The sequence below is a fragment of the Bombina bombina genome, chromosome 3 (genome assembly GCF_027579735.1).
Source record: "Bombina bombina isolate aBomBom1 chromosome 3, aBomBom1.pri, whole genome shotgun sequence".
NCBI lineage: Eukaryota > Metazoa > Chordata > Amphibia > Anura > Bombinatoridae > Bombina > Bombina bombina.
The window spans coordinates 22,973,114-22,991,793 of NC_069501.1; positions in this window are offsets into that span (position 1 = coordinate 22,973,114).

Below are 18,680 nucleotides of genomic sequence, written 5' to 3' on the forward strand. Positions count from 1 at the left end.
CAAAGAGACTGGTTAATGGACTGTCAGACCCCTAAAGCTTGAGATTTGTCTAACCCGAGCGGTCCGAGGAATGCTGACCGAGAAGTGGTAATGTATGGTCACAACCTGTTGCATATTATGGATTAACCATAAGGAAAGACTTTTGCATAGTATATGTAATGTTTATGATACATGTTGTGCAGCAAGAATCATATATTATAAGCTAACCAGGATAGATAAGGTGCTACTGTCCACTAAAAGTCATATACTATCTTAGCATTATTCATGGTTTCAATGTGTTATGTTTATCTTAGTTTGCAGATAATGTCTAGTATAACAAATACGAGTCATAGGCAATAGTCAGATTTGATTATGAAAACATGTTAAGGAGTTGGTTAATACCTCCAATTTTCTTTTCTTTTCCCTTAACGTCAAATGACACTAAGAATACAAAAAGACATACCGTTAAGGTATAAATTACATAATTCAATTTATTTATGTTTGCTATCTGTTTTTCTTTTTGGTTATTGTATCTTCGCATCGCATCTGTTATGTAGGTTAACAAGTAACTGGTACTGTAACATCATCACGCAGTCAACTATGCATGATACCATGGGTTGGTCTAAACATAAAAACACAACTGTCTTAAGGTAACATGGCCAATAAGGATAAGATTATTGTTTTGCTAAGTCAAAATGCAAAAGGTCTCAATTCACCCCAGAAACGCTCTATAGCACTCCAAGACCTTCGTAGGAAAAAGGGGGATATCCTCTTCTTACAAGAGACACACCTTTAAAAAAATAAAGAACCTAAATACCTAGGCCCATATTACACGCAGCACTTTCACAGCTCCTTTGACCACAAACGGAATGGTGTCAGTATCCTAATTAGCAAACATGTACCTTTCACCCACATTCAGACAAATACAGATACAGATACAGAGGGCAGATTTTTATGTGTGTTCGGCCTACTTTATGGCACCCCAGTAACATTAGTCAATCTCTACGTCCCAAACACAAAACAGCTTCAATTCTTTAAGAAGTCTTTCGCCCAAATCTTAGATCATGCTAAAGGAGCACTTTACATGGGAGGTGATTTCAATGTACCCATCCAGCCCTCTCTAGACACCACAAATCCCAACCCCTCCATATCTAGAAACACGGTTAGGCAGCTGTGGAGGTTAATGCGTGATCTCACATTGTTTGACATTTGGAGGTTTAAACACCCAACACAAAGAGACTATACCTTTTTCTCTTCCCCGCACCGAACATATAGTAGAATTGATTACCACTTAACAAATCAATTGGGCCTATCTAGAGTATTGTCGTCTAAACTTTCGCACACTGTGTGGTATGACCATTCGGCAGTACTCACGCAGTTGAGTTGGCCCTCTGTACCAAAGAGTGCCTTTATCTGGAAACTAGACGAGAGTTTATTAGAATATCCTGACTTTAAGACTAGGATTGACAAATTACTCCCAGAATTCTTCCAAATTAATTCCATCCCTGAGACCGACCCTTTCGTGGTATGGGAAACACACAAATGTTTTATCAGAGTCGAGTTTATCAGACAACAGGCTTATGTAAAGAAAAAAGCTTGCTTGCAATATCAACAGACGACAAAGTTATTATCCACACTAGAATATGCACACAAACAGAACCCATCAAACACTCATATCCTAGAAGAACTCGTTAAAGCTAGGAAAATAGTCTATGACCAACTGTTAAAAGAGGCTAACACCTTAGCATTAAAAACCAAACAAAAAATTTATTTTGAAAGCAATAGACCAGGGAAGTATTTAGCTTGGGCCCTTAAACTAAAGAAACTGAAAACCTACATTCACGAAATAAAAACCCCCACAAAGGAAAAGGTAAATACTACGCCGGAAATTTTATCCCAGTTTGTGACATACTATGCTAGTCTTTATAACATCAATAAAGGAAACCAAGCTGCAGGCTTGGAAGAGAATATTCGCGATTATTTGTCTAGAACCCTTCTGCCCCAATTAACTAAATCTCAGTCAGATGAACTAGAAGCCTCTATAACACCTATGGAAATTTTGATAGCCCTTAAACAAATGCCCACTGGGAAAAGCCCAGGTCCCGATGGCTTCACGGTCCAGTATTACAAAAAATTTGCACCTATCTTGGTACCACACTTGTGCTCGCTCTTTAACAAGACAGACCAGCAACACCCTTTCCCTCCAGAAATGTTAGAAGCACATATTTCGGTAATTCCAAAACCTGGAAAACCATTGGATGACCCTGCTAATTTTCGCCCCATTTCATTGCTCAATGTGGATGTTAAGCTATATGCAAAGGTTATTGCTATTCGCCTCAACAGATTCCTACCCCAGCTTATACATCTCAACCAAGTGGGCTTTATACCCCATAGGGAGGCAAGAGATAATACCATTAAGGTATTAGATCTATTGGAATGTTCTCAAATCCATAACATTCCCTCAATCTTTTTGGCAGTCGATGCCGAAAAAGCCTTTGATAGGCTAGACTGGCTATTCTTGAAATCCACATTGTGCAAGTTTGGTATCAGCGAGAAACTGGTAGAGAAAATATTTGCCTTATATCACACACCAAAAGCCTGCGTCAAATTAAATGATTCCCTGTCAGATCCCTTCCCTATCCATAATGGGACAAGACAAGGATGCCCCCTCTCACCCCTATTGTTCGTGATGGCCATGGAGGTGCTAGCGGCTAATGTAAGACAAAATAAGAATATACAGGGGATACAGGTGGGAAACACACAATATAAGACAACATTGTATGCAGATGATGTCCTTTTCACCTTGTCCTCCCCACAACAATCTCTTCCGCCAATCTTGTTAGAAATAGAGTCTTATAGTTCTTTGTCAAACTACAGGATAAATGTGTCCAAATCAGAATTCATGGGAATAGGCTTACCTGAACCGATAAACAACCAAATTAAAACACAATATCAGTTTTCCCTGAAGCTTAATTCTATAAAGTATTTAGGAATTCAACTGGCACAATCATCAGATTTGCTATTTGAACTGAATTATCAAAACCTCATTAGGGCGATCCGTACAGACTTAAAAACTTGGCAGGACAAACACCTGTCCTGGTTAGGAAGGATACATGCCTTCAAAATGTGTATTCTCCCTCGGTTCCTGTACCTATTTCAGGCAGTACCAATTCAATTGCCGACACACTATATACACACGGCGCAAACAATCGCTAACACATTTATCTGGGCACACAACTAACCAGGATTTTAGATTGGAGCAAAAATGCTCAACATAAGGAATGGGTGAGTTTAGAACATGACCTGGCCGACACAAAAAGCCTAGGGGCAATGTGTTGGACACGTAAACAACATAGGACTATCTTAACACCCACCCCTACATTAATTAAAGACACCCTGAGCGCTTGGGAAGTTTTCACCAGGCCCCGCTATGGTATTTCCACAATCCCCTCACCTCTCACTCCCATTCTCCACAACCCAGAATTTCCCCCATACCAGCAAATATGGGCAAATGACACCTATGACATAACATCGGGCTTACCATGCCGCTCGGTAATAGAGGCAGGAGCCATAATTACAAGAGCCTCACTCATAGATAAAGCCATTCCATACTTTCATAATTGGTATGAATATCTCCAGCTGTCACATTTTATTAATCAAAATAAAGATAAGCCTAACCTAACAAGAAACCTCACCCCATTTGAACTTCTATGTGAGACAACTAACACCACGAAGGGCACTCTATCCATAATATTTAAGATTTTAACAGACACACAATCCAGAAACCCCCCCTCATATGTGAAGTCTTGGGAACTGGAGATGGGAATTCGAATCCCGGCTGAGACATGGAATACTATTTTCCACCAGATGAGTAAATCACCCTCCTCTGTAAGCATCACAGAAACTAACATGAAACTCTTGGGAAGATGGTATCTTTACCCTAGCAGGTTAGCTAAATTCTATAAACAAGCAGACCCTCTCTGTTGGAGAGCCTGTACACAAGTGGGTACACTATTTCACATATGGTGGGAGTGCCCCGTATTACAGCCCTTCTGGCAAGAGGTTCATAGGGAAATACAACAAGTCCTTTCCCACAAGATCCCACTCGATCCTTTAGTTTTACTGTTCAATAAACCTCCAGGGATTAAATGTAAGTACAAGTCTACATTGCTCTATATTATGCTCAGTAGTGCTAAGCAATTGATCCCACGCCTGTGGAAACAGCAAGCAACACCATCACTGACAAGCTGGAAGCAGCATGTAACTACACTTTTATCCCTAGAAAAATATCATTATCACAAAACTGGTAGGCTGGACTTTTACTGTGCCATGACCTTTTTCTGGGAAACGTACATAAATAAGGTAAATATACCTTAAGAGAATACAGATAATACCAACATTGTATCCTCTCACATAGACTTAGCTTATCAATAAGTAAAGACCAACCCTATGGAACTACTCCATTATGATATTGTTATATTAGACTGCGAAACTATGCCTCCAAATGGTAAAAGAAGAGGAAAAGAGACACACAGATACTTCAGACTAGATGCGAATTTTGCTATGTTATGTAGTTATGTTGAATGTTTTACTTTAATTTAACAAAATGAAAAATTCCTCCAGGCTTCACACAGAGGACTTTCTCAAAGGACATTGAGATTATAGAAATTTGGAAATGTTATAAAGATGTTTCTTCACATGTATACTTTTTTATTGCCTTGAGAAACTTGTATAACTATATATATATATATATATCAATAAAGCTTTTTGGAGAAAAAAAAAAAAGGACATTAGTGCAAGTACAGTATCATGCAGACACTGCTCTTCATGCTAGGGGGTTTCCTCTGTGCCTACAGCTCTCTTTAAAGCTGTCCTCTTATAATCTGCATCTTCACACTGGGTGTCGCCATCTTGGCAACAAAGCTGCCAAATGCCCATGCCTAATAGGCATTGTTTCCTCCCAAATGAAGAACCAACCCATGGAATCTACCCCATCTTCTCCAAGCTTTGCCAACATGCCTAGGCAAGTCAGCCCACATCATTCCTCTGCGTCTGAGCCACCTGATGCTACACTTGGAACTTGGACAACCCAAGCTGCAAACCCCCTTCCTGTGAATTTGTTCGTCGCTGCCCAGTGGACATATGAATTACTAAGTATTCCACTTCTCTTGCAACCCAATGCTTCACCTGCAAGACACAAGAAAAGGTCTTGGCAGGCCAACATATCCAAAAAACCATGGAACATCCAAAACCTCCCAAAGATACTGCCAATCCTGTACCACTTATACCAAGACCACTAACTTCTTGTGCCTTCACTTAAGTCTGCAAAGGCCTGCCCAACTTTTTAATCTGTTTGTCCGAACAGCCTGCCATTGCGGCATCCGTAGCAGCCCTAATATGGAAGGAACATGGTGCTACAACACCATGTAGCACCATAAATTTAATGGGCGTCCAGAGTGGGGGGGGGGGGGGGGCAAATGGGGGCACTTGCCCCCTGGAATTTGCAAGCACACAGCAATTCCTCTGGGATTATTAAGAGCCATTACATTTACCTGTGTGCCTATGATTCTAAGTAGAATAAGAGGATGCTGGGGGCTACAGGGGCTGTTTACATAATCTAAAATGTAATTTGGGAAAATATCTAGTATATCTAGGGGTTATGCCTCTAATCTGGTATATAGGTGGCATGATGGCCGAGACAATGGGCTCCATTTATTAAGCAGCGGATGCTGATTCAGAAGTTCATCATTTCAGGCTCACCTGAAATAAAAGTTAAAAAAAAGCGGTCGTAAGATATTCAAAAATCTAATTAAGGCTGTGGGGCCATGTATCTCACCTGATGTCTCATTAGAGCATACAACTGAGCTGACCTGATGTCTCATTAGAGCATACAACTGAGCTGACCTGATGTCTCATTAGAGCATACAACTGAGCTTATCTACTATCATTAGAGCATACAACTGAGCTGATGTCTCATTAGAGCATACAACTGAGCTGATCTACTATCATTAGAGCATACAACTGAGCTGATCTACTATCATTAGAGCATACAACTGAGCTGATCTCTCATTAGAGCATACATCTGACCTGATGTCTCATTAGAGCATACAACTGAGCTGATCTACTATCATTAGAGCATACAACTGAGCTGATGTCTCATTAGAGCATACAACTGAGCTGATGTCATATTAGAGCATACAACTGAGCTGCTGTCTCATTAGAGCATACAACTGAGCTGATGTCTCATTAGAGCATACAACTGAGCTGATGTCTCATTAGAGCATACAACTGAGCTGATGTCTCATTAGAGCATACAACTGAGCTGATCTCTCATTAAAGCATACAACTGAGCTGATGTCTCATTAGAGCATACAACTGACCTAATGTCTCATTAGAGCATACAACTGAGCTGATCTCTCATTAGAGCATACAACTGAGCTGATCTCTCATTAGCGCATACAACTGAGCTGATGTCTCATTAGAGCATACAACTGAGCTGATCTCCCATTAGAGCATACAACTGACCTGATGTCTCATTAGAGAATACAACTGAGCTGATCTCCCATTAGAGCATACAACTGACCTAAAGTCTCATTAGAGCATACAACTGAGCTGATTTCTCTTTAGAGCATACAACTGAGCTGATGTCTCATTAGAGCATACAACTGAGCTGATGTCTCATTAGACCATACAACTGAGCTGATGTCTCATTAGAGCATACAACTGAGCTGATGTCTCATTAGAGCATACAACTGAGCTGATGTCTCATTAGAGCATACAACTGAGCTGATGTCTCATTAGAGCATACAACTGAGCTGATGTCTCATTAGAGCATACAACTGAGCTGATGTCTCATTAGAGCATACAACTGACCTGATGTCTCATTAGAGCATACAACTGAGCTGATGTCTTATTAGAGCATACAACTGAGCTGATGTCTCATTAGAGCATACAACTGAGCTGATGTCTCATTAGAGCATACAACTGACCTGATGTCTCATTAGAGCATGCAACTGAGCTGATATCTCATTAGAGCATACAACTGACCTGATGTCTCATTAGAGCATACAACTGAGCTGATGTCTCATTAGAGCATACAACTGACCTGATGTCTCATTAGAGCATACAACTGAGCTGATGTCTCATTAGAGCATACAACTGAGCTGATCTCTCATTAGAGCATACAACTGAGCTGATTTATCATTAGAGCATACAACTGACCTGATCTGAGCTGATATCTCTTTAGAGCATACAACTGACATGATGTCTCATTAGAGCATACAACTGACCTGATGTCTCATTAGTGCATACAACTGACATGATGTCTCATTAGAGCATACAACTGACATGATGTCTCATTAGAGCATACAACTGACCTGATGTCTCATTAGTGCATACAACTGAGCTGATCTCTTATTAGAGCATACAACTGAGCTGATCTCTCATTAGAGCATACAACTGAGCTGATGTCTCATTAGAGCATACAACTGAGCTGATCTCTCATTAGAGCATACAACTGAGCTGATCTCTCATTAGCGCATACAACTGAGCTGATCTCTCATTAGCGCATACAACTGAGCTGATCTCTCATTAGAGCATACAACTGAGCTGATCTCTCATTAGCGCATACAACTGAGCTGATCTCTCATTAGAGCATACAACTGACATGATGTCTCATTAGAGCATACAACTGACATGATGTCTCAGAGCATACAACTGAGCTGATCTCTCATTAGCGCATACAACTGAGCTGATCTCTCATTAGAGCATACAACTGAGCTGATCTCTCATTAGAGCATACAACTGAGCTGATCTCTCATTAGAGCATACAACTGACCTGATGTCTCATTAGAGCATACAACTGAGCTGATCTCTCATTAGAGCATACAACTGAGCTGATGTCTCATTAGAGCATACAACTGAGCTGATCTACTATCATTAGAGCATACAACTGAGCTGATCTCCCATTAGAGCATACAACTAACCTGATGTCTCATTAGAGCATACAACTGAGCTGATGTCTCATTAGAGCATACAACTGAGCTGATTTATCATTAGAGCATACAACTGACCTGATGTCTCATTAGAGCATACAACTGAGCTGATCTCTCATTAGCGCATACAACTGAGCTGATGTCTCATTAGAGCATACATCTGACCTGATCTCTCATTAGCGCATACAACTGAGCTGATATCTCATTAGAGCATACAACTGACCTGATGTCTCATTAGAGCATACAACTGAGCTGATCTCTCATTAGCGCATACAACTGAGCTGATCTCTCATTAGAGCATACATCTGACCTGATCTCTCATTAGCGCATACAACTGAGCTGATGTCTCATTAGAGCATACAACTGAGCTGATCTCTCATTAGCGCATACAACTGACCTGATGTCTCATTAGAGCATACAACTGAGCTGATGTCTCATTAGAGCATACAACTGAGCTGATGTCTCATTAGAGCATACATCTGACCTGATCTCTCATTAGCGCATACAACTGAGCTGATGTCTCATTAGAGCATACAACTGACCTGATGTCTCATTAGAGCATACAACTGAGCTGATCTCTCATTAGAGCATACAACTGACCTGATGTCTCATTAGAGCATACAACTGACATGATGTCTCATTAGAGCATACAACTGACATGATCTCTCATTAGCGCATACAACTGAGCTGATCTCTCATTAGAGCATACAACTGAGCTGATCTCTCATTAGAGCATACAACTGAGCTGATCTCTCATTAGAGCATACAACTGAGCTGATCTCTTATTAGAGCATACAACTGACATGATGTCTCATTAGAGCATACAACTGACCTGATGTCTCATAAGTGCATACAACTGAGCTGATCTCTCATTAGCGCATACAACTGAGCTGATCTCTCATTAGCGCATACAACTGAGCTGATCTCTTATTAGAGCATACAACTGACATGATCTCTCATTAGAGCATACAACTGAGCTGATGTCTCATTAGAGCATACAACTGAGCTGATCTCTCATTAGTGCATACAACTGAGCTGATCTCTCATTAGAGCATACAACTGAGCTGATGTCTCATTAGAGCATACAACTAACCTGATTTCTCATTAGAGCATACAACTGAGCTGATGTCTCATTAGAGCATACAACTGAGCTGATCTCTCATTAGAGCATACAACTGACATGATGTCTTATTAGAGCATACAACTGAGCTGATCTCTCATTAGAGCATACAACTGACATGATGTCTCATTAGAGCATACAACTGAGCTGATCTCTCATTAGAGCATACAACTGACATGATGTCTCATTAGAGCATACAACTGAGCTGATTTCTTATTAGTGCATACAACTGAGCTGATCTCTCATTAGAGCATACAACTGAGCTGATCTCTTATTAGAGCATACAACTGACATGATGTCTCATTAGAGCATACAACTGACCTGATGTCTCATAAGTGCATACAACTGAGCTGATCTCTCATTAGAGCATACAACTGAGCTGATGTCTCATTAGAGCATACAACTGAGCTGATCTCTCATTAGCGCATACAACTGAGCTGATTTCTCATTAGTGCATACAACTGAGCTGATGTCTCATTAGAGCATACAACTGAGCTGATGTCTCATTAGAGCATACAACTAACCTGATGTCTCATTAGAGCATACAACTGAGCTGATGTCTCATTAGAGCACACAACTGAGCTGATCTCTCATTAGAGCATACAACTGAGCTTATCTCTCATTAGAGCATACAACTGACCTGATCTCTCATTAGAGCATACAACTGAGCTGATGTCTCATTAGAGCATACAACTGAGCTGATGTCTCATTAGAGCATACATCTGACCTGATCTCTCATTAGCGCATACAACTGAGCTGATATCTCATTAGAGCATACAACTGACCTGATGTCTCATTAGAGCATACAACTGAGCTGATCTCTCATTAGCGCATACAACTGAGCTGATCTCTCATTAGAGCATACATCTGACCTGATCTCTCATTAGCGCATACAACTGAGCTGATGTCTCATTAGAGCATACAACTGAGCTGATCTCTCATTAGCGCATACAACTGAGCTGATGTCTCATTAGAGCATACAACTGACCTGATGTCTCATTAGAGCATACAACTGAGCTGATCTCTCATTAGAGCATACAACTGAGCTGATCTCTCATTAGAGCATACAACTGACATGATGTCTCATTAGCGCATACAACTGAGCTGATCTCTCATTAGAGCATACAACTGAGCTGATCTCTCCTTAGAGCATACAACTGACATGATGTCTCATTAGAGCATACAACTGACATGATGTCTCATTAGAGCATACAACTGAGCTGATCTCTCATTAGAGCATACAACTGAGCTGATCTCTCATTAGAGCATACAACTGAGCTGATCTCTCATTAGCGCATACAACTGAGCTGATCTCTCATTAGCGCATACAACTGAGCTGATCTCTCATTAGCGCATACAACTGAGCTGATCTCTCATTAGCGCATACAACTGAGCTGATCTCTCATTAGAGCATACAACTGACCTGATGTCTCATAAGTGCATACAACTGAGCTGATCTCTCATTAGCGCATACAACTGAGCTGATCTCTCATTAGAGCATACAACTGACCTGATGTCTCATAAGTGCATACAACTGAGCTGATCTCTCATTAGCGCATACAACTGAGCTGATCTCTCATTAGCGCATACAACTGAGCTGATCTCTCATTAGAGCATACAACTGAGCTGATGTCTCATTAGAGCATACAACTGAGCTGATCTCTCATTAGAGCATACAACTGAGCTGATGTCTCATTAGCGCATACAACTGAGCTGATCTCTCATTAGAGCATACAACTGACCTGATGTCTCATAAGTGCATACAACTGAGCTGATCTCTCATTAGCGCATACAACTGAGCTGATCTCTCATTAGCGCATACAACTGAGCTGATCTCTCATTAGAGCATACAACTGAGCTGATCTCTCATTAGCGCATACAACTGAGCTGATCTCTCATTAGCGCATACAACTGAGCTGATCTCTCATTAGCGCATACAACTGAGCTGATCTCTCATTAGAGCATACAACTGACCTGATCTGAGCTGATATCTCTTTAGAGCATACAACTGACATGATTTCTCATTAGTGCATACAACTGAGCTGATCTCTCATTAGAGCATACAACTGAGCTGATGTCTCATTAGAGCATACAACTAACCTGATGTCTCATTAGAGCATACAACTGAGCTGATGTCTCATTAGAGCATACAACTGAGCTGATCTCTCATTAGAGCATACAACTGACCTGATCTCTCATTAGAGCATACAACTGAGCTGATCTCTCATTAGAGCATACAACTGACCTGATCTCTCATTAGAGCATACAACTGAGCTGATGTCTCATTAGAGCATACAACTAAGCTGATCTCTCATTAGAGCATACAACTGACCTGATGTCTCATTAGAGCATACAACTGAGCTGATCTCTCATTAGAGCATACAACTGACCTGATCTCTCATTAGAGCATACAACTGAGCTGATCTCTCATTAGAGCATACAACTGAGCTGATCTCTCATTAGAGCATACAACTGAGCTGATGTCTCATTAGAGCATACAACTGTGATGATGTCTCATTAGAGCATACAACTGAGCTGATTTATCAGTAGAGCATACAACTGAGCTGATCTCTTATTAGAGCATACAACTGACCTGATGTCTCATAAGAGCATACAACTGACTTGATGTCTCAATAGAGCATACAACTGACCTGATGTCTCATTAGAGCATACAACTGACCTGATGTCTCATTAGAGCATACAACTGACCTGATGTCTCATTAGAGCATACAACTGAGCTGATGTCTCATTAGAGCATACAACTGAGCTGATCTCTCATTAGAGCATACAACTGACCTGATGTCTCATTAGTGCATACATCTGACCTGATGTCTCATTAGAGCATACAACTGAGCTGATGTCTCATTAGAGCATACAACTGAGCTGATCTCTCATTAGAGCACACAACTGAACTGATATCTCATTAGAGCATACAACTGAGCTGATGTCTCATTAGAGCATACAGCTGAGCTGATCTCTCATTAGAGCACACAACTGAGCTGATATCTCATTAGAGCATACAACTGAGCTGATATCTCATTAGAGCATACAACTGAGCTGATATCTCATTAGAGCATACAACTGAGCTGATGTCTCATTAGAGCATACAACTGAGCTGATATCTCATTAGAGCATACAACTGAGCTGATGTCTCAATAGAGCATACAACTGAGCTGATGTCTCTTTAGAACATACAACTGACATTATGTCTCATTAGAGCATACAACTGAGCTGATCTCTCATTAGAGCATACAACTGACCTGGTGTCTCATAAAAACATACAACTGAGCTGATCTCTCATTAGAGCAAACAACTGAGCTGATGTCTCATTAGAGCATACAACTGACCTGATGTCTCATTAGAGCATACAACTGACCTGATGTCTCATTAGAGCATACAACTGACCTGGTATCTCATAAGAGCATACAACGGAGCTGATGTCTCATTAGAGCATACATCTGACCTGAGCTTTCATTAGAGCATACAACTAAGCTGATGTCTCATTAGAGCATACAACTGAGCTGATCTCTCATTAGAGCATACATCTGACTTGATGTCTCATTAGAGCATACAACTGACCTGATGTCTCATTAGTGCATACAACTGACCTGATGTCTCATTAGAGCATACAACTGACCTGATGTCTCATTAGTGCATACAACTGACCTGATGTCTCATTAGAGCACACAACTGACCTGATGTCTCATTAGTGCATACAACTGACCTGATGTCTCATAAGAGCATACAACTGACCTGATGTCTCATTAGAGCATACAACTGACCTGATGTCTCATTAGTGCATACAACTGACCTGATGTCTCATTAGAGCATACAACTGACCTGATGTCTCATTAGTGCATACAACTGACCTGATGTCTCATTAGAGCACACAACTGACCTGATGTCTCATTAGTGCATACAACTGACCTGATGTCTCATAAGAGCATACAACTGAGCTGATCTCTCATTAGAGCATACAACTGACCTGATGTCTCATTAGAGCATACAACTGACCTGATGTCTCATTAGTGCATACAACTGACCTGATGTCTCATTAGAGCATACAACTGACCTGATGTCTCATTAGTGCATACAACTGACCTGATGTCTCATTAGTGCATACAACTGACCTGATGTCTCATTAGAGCATACAACTGACCTGATGTCTCATTAGTGCATACAACTGACCTGGTGTCTCATAAGAGCATACAACGGAGCTGATGTCTCATTAGAGCATACATCTGACCTGATCTCTCATTAGAGCATACAACTAAGCTGATGTCTCATTAGAGCATACAACTAAGCTGATGTCTCATTAGAGCATACAACTGAGCTGATCTCTCATTAGAGCATACAACTGACCTGATGTCTCATTAGAGCATACAACTGAGCTGATCTCTCATTAGAGCATACAACTGACATGATGTCTCATTAGTGCATACAACTGACCTGATGTCTCATTAGAGCATACAACTGAGCTGATGTCTCATTAGAGCATACAACTGACCTGATGTCTCAATAGAGCATACAAATGAGCTGATGTCTCATTAGAGCATACAACTGACCTGATGTCTCATTAGTGCATACAACTGAGCTGATCTCTCATTAGAGCATACAACGGAGCTGATGTCTCATTAGAGCATACAACTGACCTGGTGTCTCATAAGAGCATACAACGGAGCTGATGTCTCATTTGAGCATACATCTGACATGATGTCTCATTAGAGCATACATCTGACCTGATCTCTCATTAGAGCATACAACTGAGCTGATGTCTCATTAGAGCATACAACTGACCTGATGTCTCATTAGAGCATGCAACTGAGCTGATATCTCATTAGAGCATACAACTGAGCTGATGTCTCATTAGAGCATACAACTGAGCCTATGTCTCAATAGAGCATACAATTGAGCTGATCTCTCATTAGAGCATACAACTGAGCTGATGTCTCATTAGAGCATACAACTGAGCTGATGTCTCATGAGTTGTATGAGCTTATCTCTCATTAGAGCATACAACTAACCTGATCTCTCATTAGAGCATACATCTGACCTAATCTCTCATTAGAGCATACATCTGACCTGATCTCTCATTAGAGCATACATCTGACCTGATTTCTCATTAGAGCATACAACTGATCTTATGTATCTTTACAGCATACAACTGACCTTATGTCTCATTAGACCATACAACTGACCTGATGTCTCATTAGAGCATACAACTGAGCTGATGTCTTATTAGTGCATACAACTGATCTTATGTATCTTTACAGCATACAACTGACCTGATCTCTCATTAGAGCATACATCTGACCTGATCTCTCATTAGAGCATACATCTGACCTGATGTCTCATTAGAGCATACATCTTACCTGATGAATTATTAGTGCATACATCTGACCTGATCTCTCTTTAGAGCATACAACTGATCTTATGTATCTTTACAGCATACAACTGACCTGATGTCTCATTAGAGCATACAATTTAGCTGATGTCTCAGAGCATACAACTGACATGTGTGTGTGTATATATATATATATATATATATATATATATATATATATGTGTATGTGTATATATATATATATATATGTGTGTGTGTATATACTGTATATGTGTGTGTGTGTATATTTATATAAAAGCATATCTACCCCAGTTTTAAAAGAAAATACAGACATTCACCTCAGCTGTACCACTGCTATGCAAACAGGTAGCCTATGGAAGATAGTTTCCCTCCCAACCTGCCCCTCAACCCACCCACACCAGGCTCATTTCTTCATTTATAGATAGTCTCCCACACTACTTTATTTCTCATTAAATGACAGCTGCAAACACTAATCAACACATCCTTCCTTTTACTTAACCCTATAGAATACATACCCTCTTTTCCTACAAATAGCTACTTATCACACATCAATAGTATATACTTTTTTATTTCCCTCGCCATCTACACACCTTATACCACTAACATGAATCCAAATATGACCATACTATTATTCATGATAACTCTTTTCTCACTCCAATTTTGTTCCTATCATTACCGCCATAAACACACACCTCAAACTGGAAAACACATTATCATACACCATGGCCTGCTCTGTTGCTGTAACTTATCTGCGGAATGCTACCCCACCTCACAAAATTATAAAGTATCACATTCAAAATATGGCCAAACAAAAATGATTTCCAAATTCCTTTTCCTTATGTTACTTGCCCTTGCAAATGATGTAGAGTCTAACCCTGGTCCAGCAACAAATTCCATTCCTAGACTTCCAGCTAAAAAAGGCCTCACCTTTGTGCACTGTAATATCCGCAGCTTACTACCAAAAATTGATGCACTGCAAGCTTGGTGTTCACATTACAAGCCCAAAATCATTGTGATCTCTGAATCGTGGCTAACCACAAAAATACCTGACTCTGCCATTGCAATACATGGGTATTCATGCCATAGAAATGATAGAGCAAAGAGAGGAGGTGGCATTGTAATTTATGCTGACATTTCCATAAAGTAAATCCCCTTAAATAAAAATATAGCTCTCCTGCCACCTTTGATTTCCTTTCTGGCAAAATTGAGATCCCGTGCAGTAAATCAATCAGTGTTGCAGGAATCTACCGCCCACCTAGCTCCCCTGTGCATTCAATTTCTGACATAGCACATCTCCTTAGTGAAACCATAGCTCAAAACCCAAAAAGTGAAATTTTGGTTTTTGGAGATTTTAATATTGATTGGCTGAATCAAAAAAAATAATAGTTGTCGCTTGCTGTTTAAATCTTTGCAGCTAACGCAATTAATCTCCTCCCCAACTCGCATAAACAACAAAAGCCATAATCATACCCTGCTCGACTGGATTCTCTCCACTTCTCCCGACTGAATCCAGGAGGCAGGTGTTCTCCCTAACAATTTCAGTGACCACTGCTTAGTGTACTGTGTGCGCAAAATAAAGGCTACTAAATCCTCTCCCAAGGTTAAAATCACCAAAAAAATGTAATCTTCAATCTTTTCTAATTGACATCCAGAACCTCCCCTGGCACAGATTAAACTTAATCCCTGATCTAGACTCTGCAGTTGAATTCTTTCAGTCTGAACTCCTACAAGTTTGGAATTTGCATGCCCTGCTGCATAAGGTGAGAGTAAAAGGAGCACACCTGAATTGGATCACAGCTGACCTCATTCAAATGTACCAGTTTCGGGATTCATTGTGGTCAAAGTTCAAACATACTGGCTCTATGAATGATCACTGTGTATATAGAGAATGGCGAAATATATGCACTAAACAAACAAAATTGGCCAAGGCTCAATATTTCTGTGAAAATCTGAACAATAACATATCAAACCCTAGAAAGTTTTGGAAACTCATAAATAACTTACAAAATCCACCAATCCACTCCCAACCCCCCACTGTCAATGTGGACAACCAAACCCTGCAACTCCCCTTAAAAGTAGCAAATGCCTTTAATAGTTATTTTGTCAGATGCTCCACCACCCTGATTGACAAACTAATAAATGACACGCATCCTGAAACTACAAATGTGGATAAAGCCCCACTAAATCAGCAAAGACCCAATATAGAGAAGTTCAATTTTAGACCTGTACCCATCAATGTCATTAATAAACACCTTAATAATCTAAAAATTATTATTGATTGGCTGAATTAAAAAAATAATAGTTGTCGCTTGCTGTTTAAATCTTTGCAGCTAATGCAATTAATCTCCTCCCCAACTCGCATAAACATCAAAAGCCATAATCACACCCTGCTCGACTGGATTATCTCCACTTCTCCCGACCGAATCCAGGAGGCAGGTGTTCTCCCTAACAATTTCAGTGACCACTGCTTAGTGTACTGTGTGCGCAAAATAAAGGCTACTAAATCCTCTCCCAAGGTTAAAATCACCAAAAAAATGTAATCTTCAATCTTTTCTAATTGACATCCAGAACCTCCCCTGGCACAGATTAAACTTAATCCCTGATCTAGACTCTGCAGTTGAATTCTTTCAGTCTGAACTCCTACAAGTTTGGAATTTACATGCCCCGCTGCGTAAGGTGAGAGTAAAAGGAGCACACCTGAATTGGATCACAGCTGACCTCATTCAAATGTACCAGTTTCGGGATTCATTGTGGTCAAAGTTCAAACATACAGGCTCTATGAACGATCACTGTGTATATAGAAAATGGCGAAATATATGCTCTAAACAAACAAAATTGGCCAAGGCTCAATATTTCTGTGAAAATCTGAACAATAACATATCAAACCCTAGAAAGTTTTGGAAACTCATAAATAACTTACAAAATCCACTCCCAACCCCCCACTGTCAATGTGGACAACCATACTCTGCAACTCCCCTTAAAAGTAGCAAATGCCTTTAATAGTTATTTTGTCAGATGCTCCACCACCCTGATTGACAAACTAATAAATGACACGCATCCTGAAACTACAAATGTGGATCAAGCCCCACTAAATCAGCAAAGACCCAATATAGAGAAGTTCAATTTTAGACCTGTACCCATCAATGTCATTAAAAAATACCTTAATAATCTAAAAATGAAAAACCAGTCTGGACCTGATCGAATCCCAGAAATGCTGTTGAAGCTCAGTGCGCCAGCAATTGCTAAACCAGTCACAACCCTAATTAACGAATCATTGGGGGTCTATCTATCAAGCTCCGAAAGGAGTTTGACGGCCCGTGTTTCTGGCGAGTCTTCAGACTCGCCAGAAACAGCAGTTCTGAAGCAGCAGTCACAAAGACCACTGCTCCATAACCTGTCCGTCTGCTCTGAGCAGGCGGATAGACATCGCCGGAAATCAACCCGATCGAGTACGATCGGGTTGATTGACACTCCCTGCTGGCGGCCCATTGGCTCTTGTGAGCTGCTGGTGCAATGCTGAATACGGAGAGCGTATTGCTCTCCGTATTCAGCGAGGTCTGGCGGACCTGATCCGCACTGTCGGATCAGGTCCGCCAGACCTTCTTAAATAGAGGCCTTGGTGTCTGGATACATTCCCAAACTTTGGAAAACTGCAAGAGTAGTGCCTATACATAAAAGTGGGGAGTTAACCTTGGTTTCTAATTATCGCCCTATATCTTTGCTCCCAGTATTGTCAAAAATCTTAGAAAAATGCATCCATATGCAATTATGTGAGTATTACCAACAATCTAACTATCTGACCCCTGATCAATCAGGTTTTCGCCCGAATCACTCCACTACAACTGCCCTCCTAAAAGTTTGCAACGACATCCAAACTGGCATGGAACAAGGAGACTTAACTGGAGCTATTTTCCTTGATTTTGCAAAGGCCTTTGACACAGTAGACCACAACATACTACTGCTCAAACAAAAAAACTCTGGTATTGCTGATCATCTGTTAACCTGGTTTCGATCACAATATGCCTCCATTTCTGACAGCGACTCCCTCCCTCTCCCAGTCACGTGTGGTGTACCCCAAGGTTCCATTATTGGCCCCGTACTATTTACACTATTTATAAATGATCTGCCTAATGTCTGCAAATCCTCAACTGTACACATGTACGCAGATGACACGGTAATCTATGCAAACAATTCTGATCTGCCGCAGCTTGAAGCAGTGCTC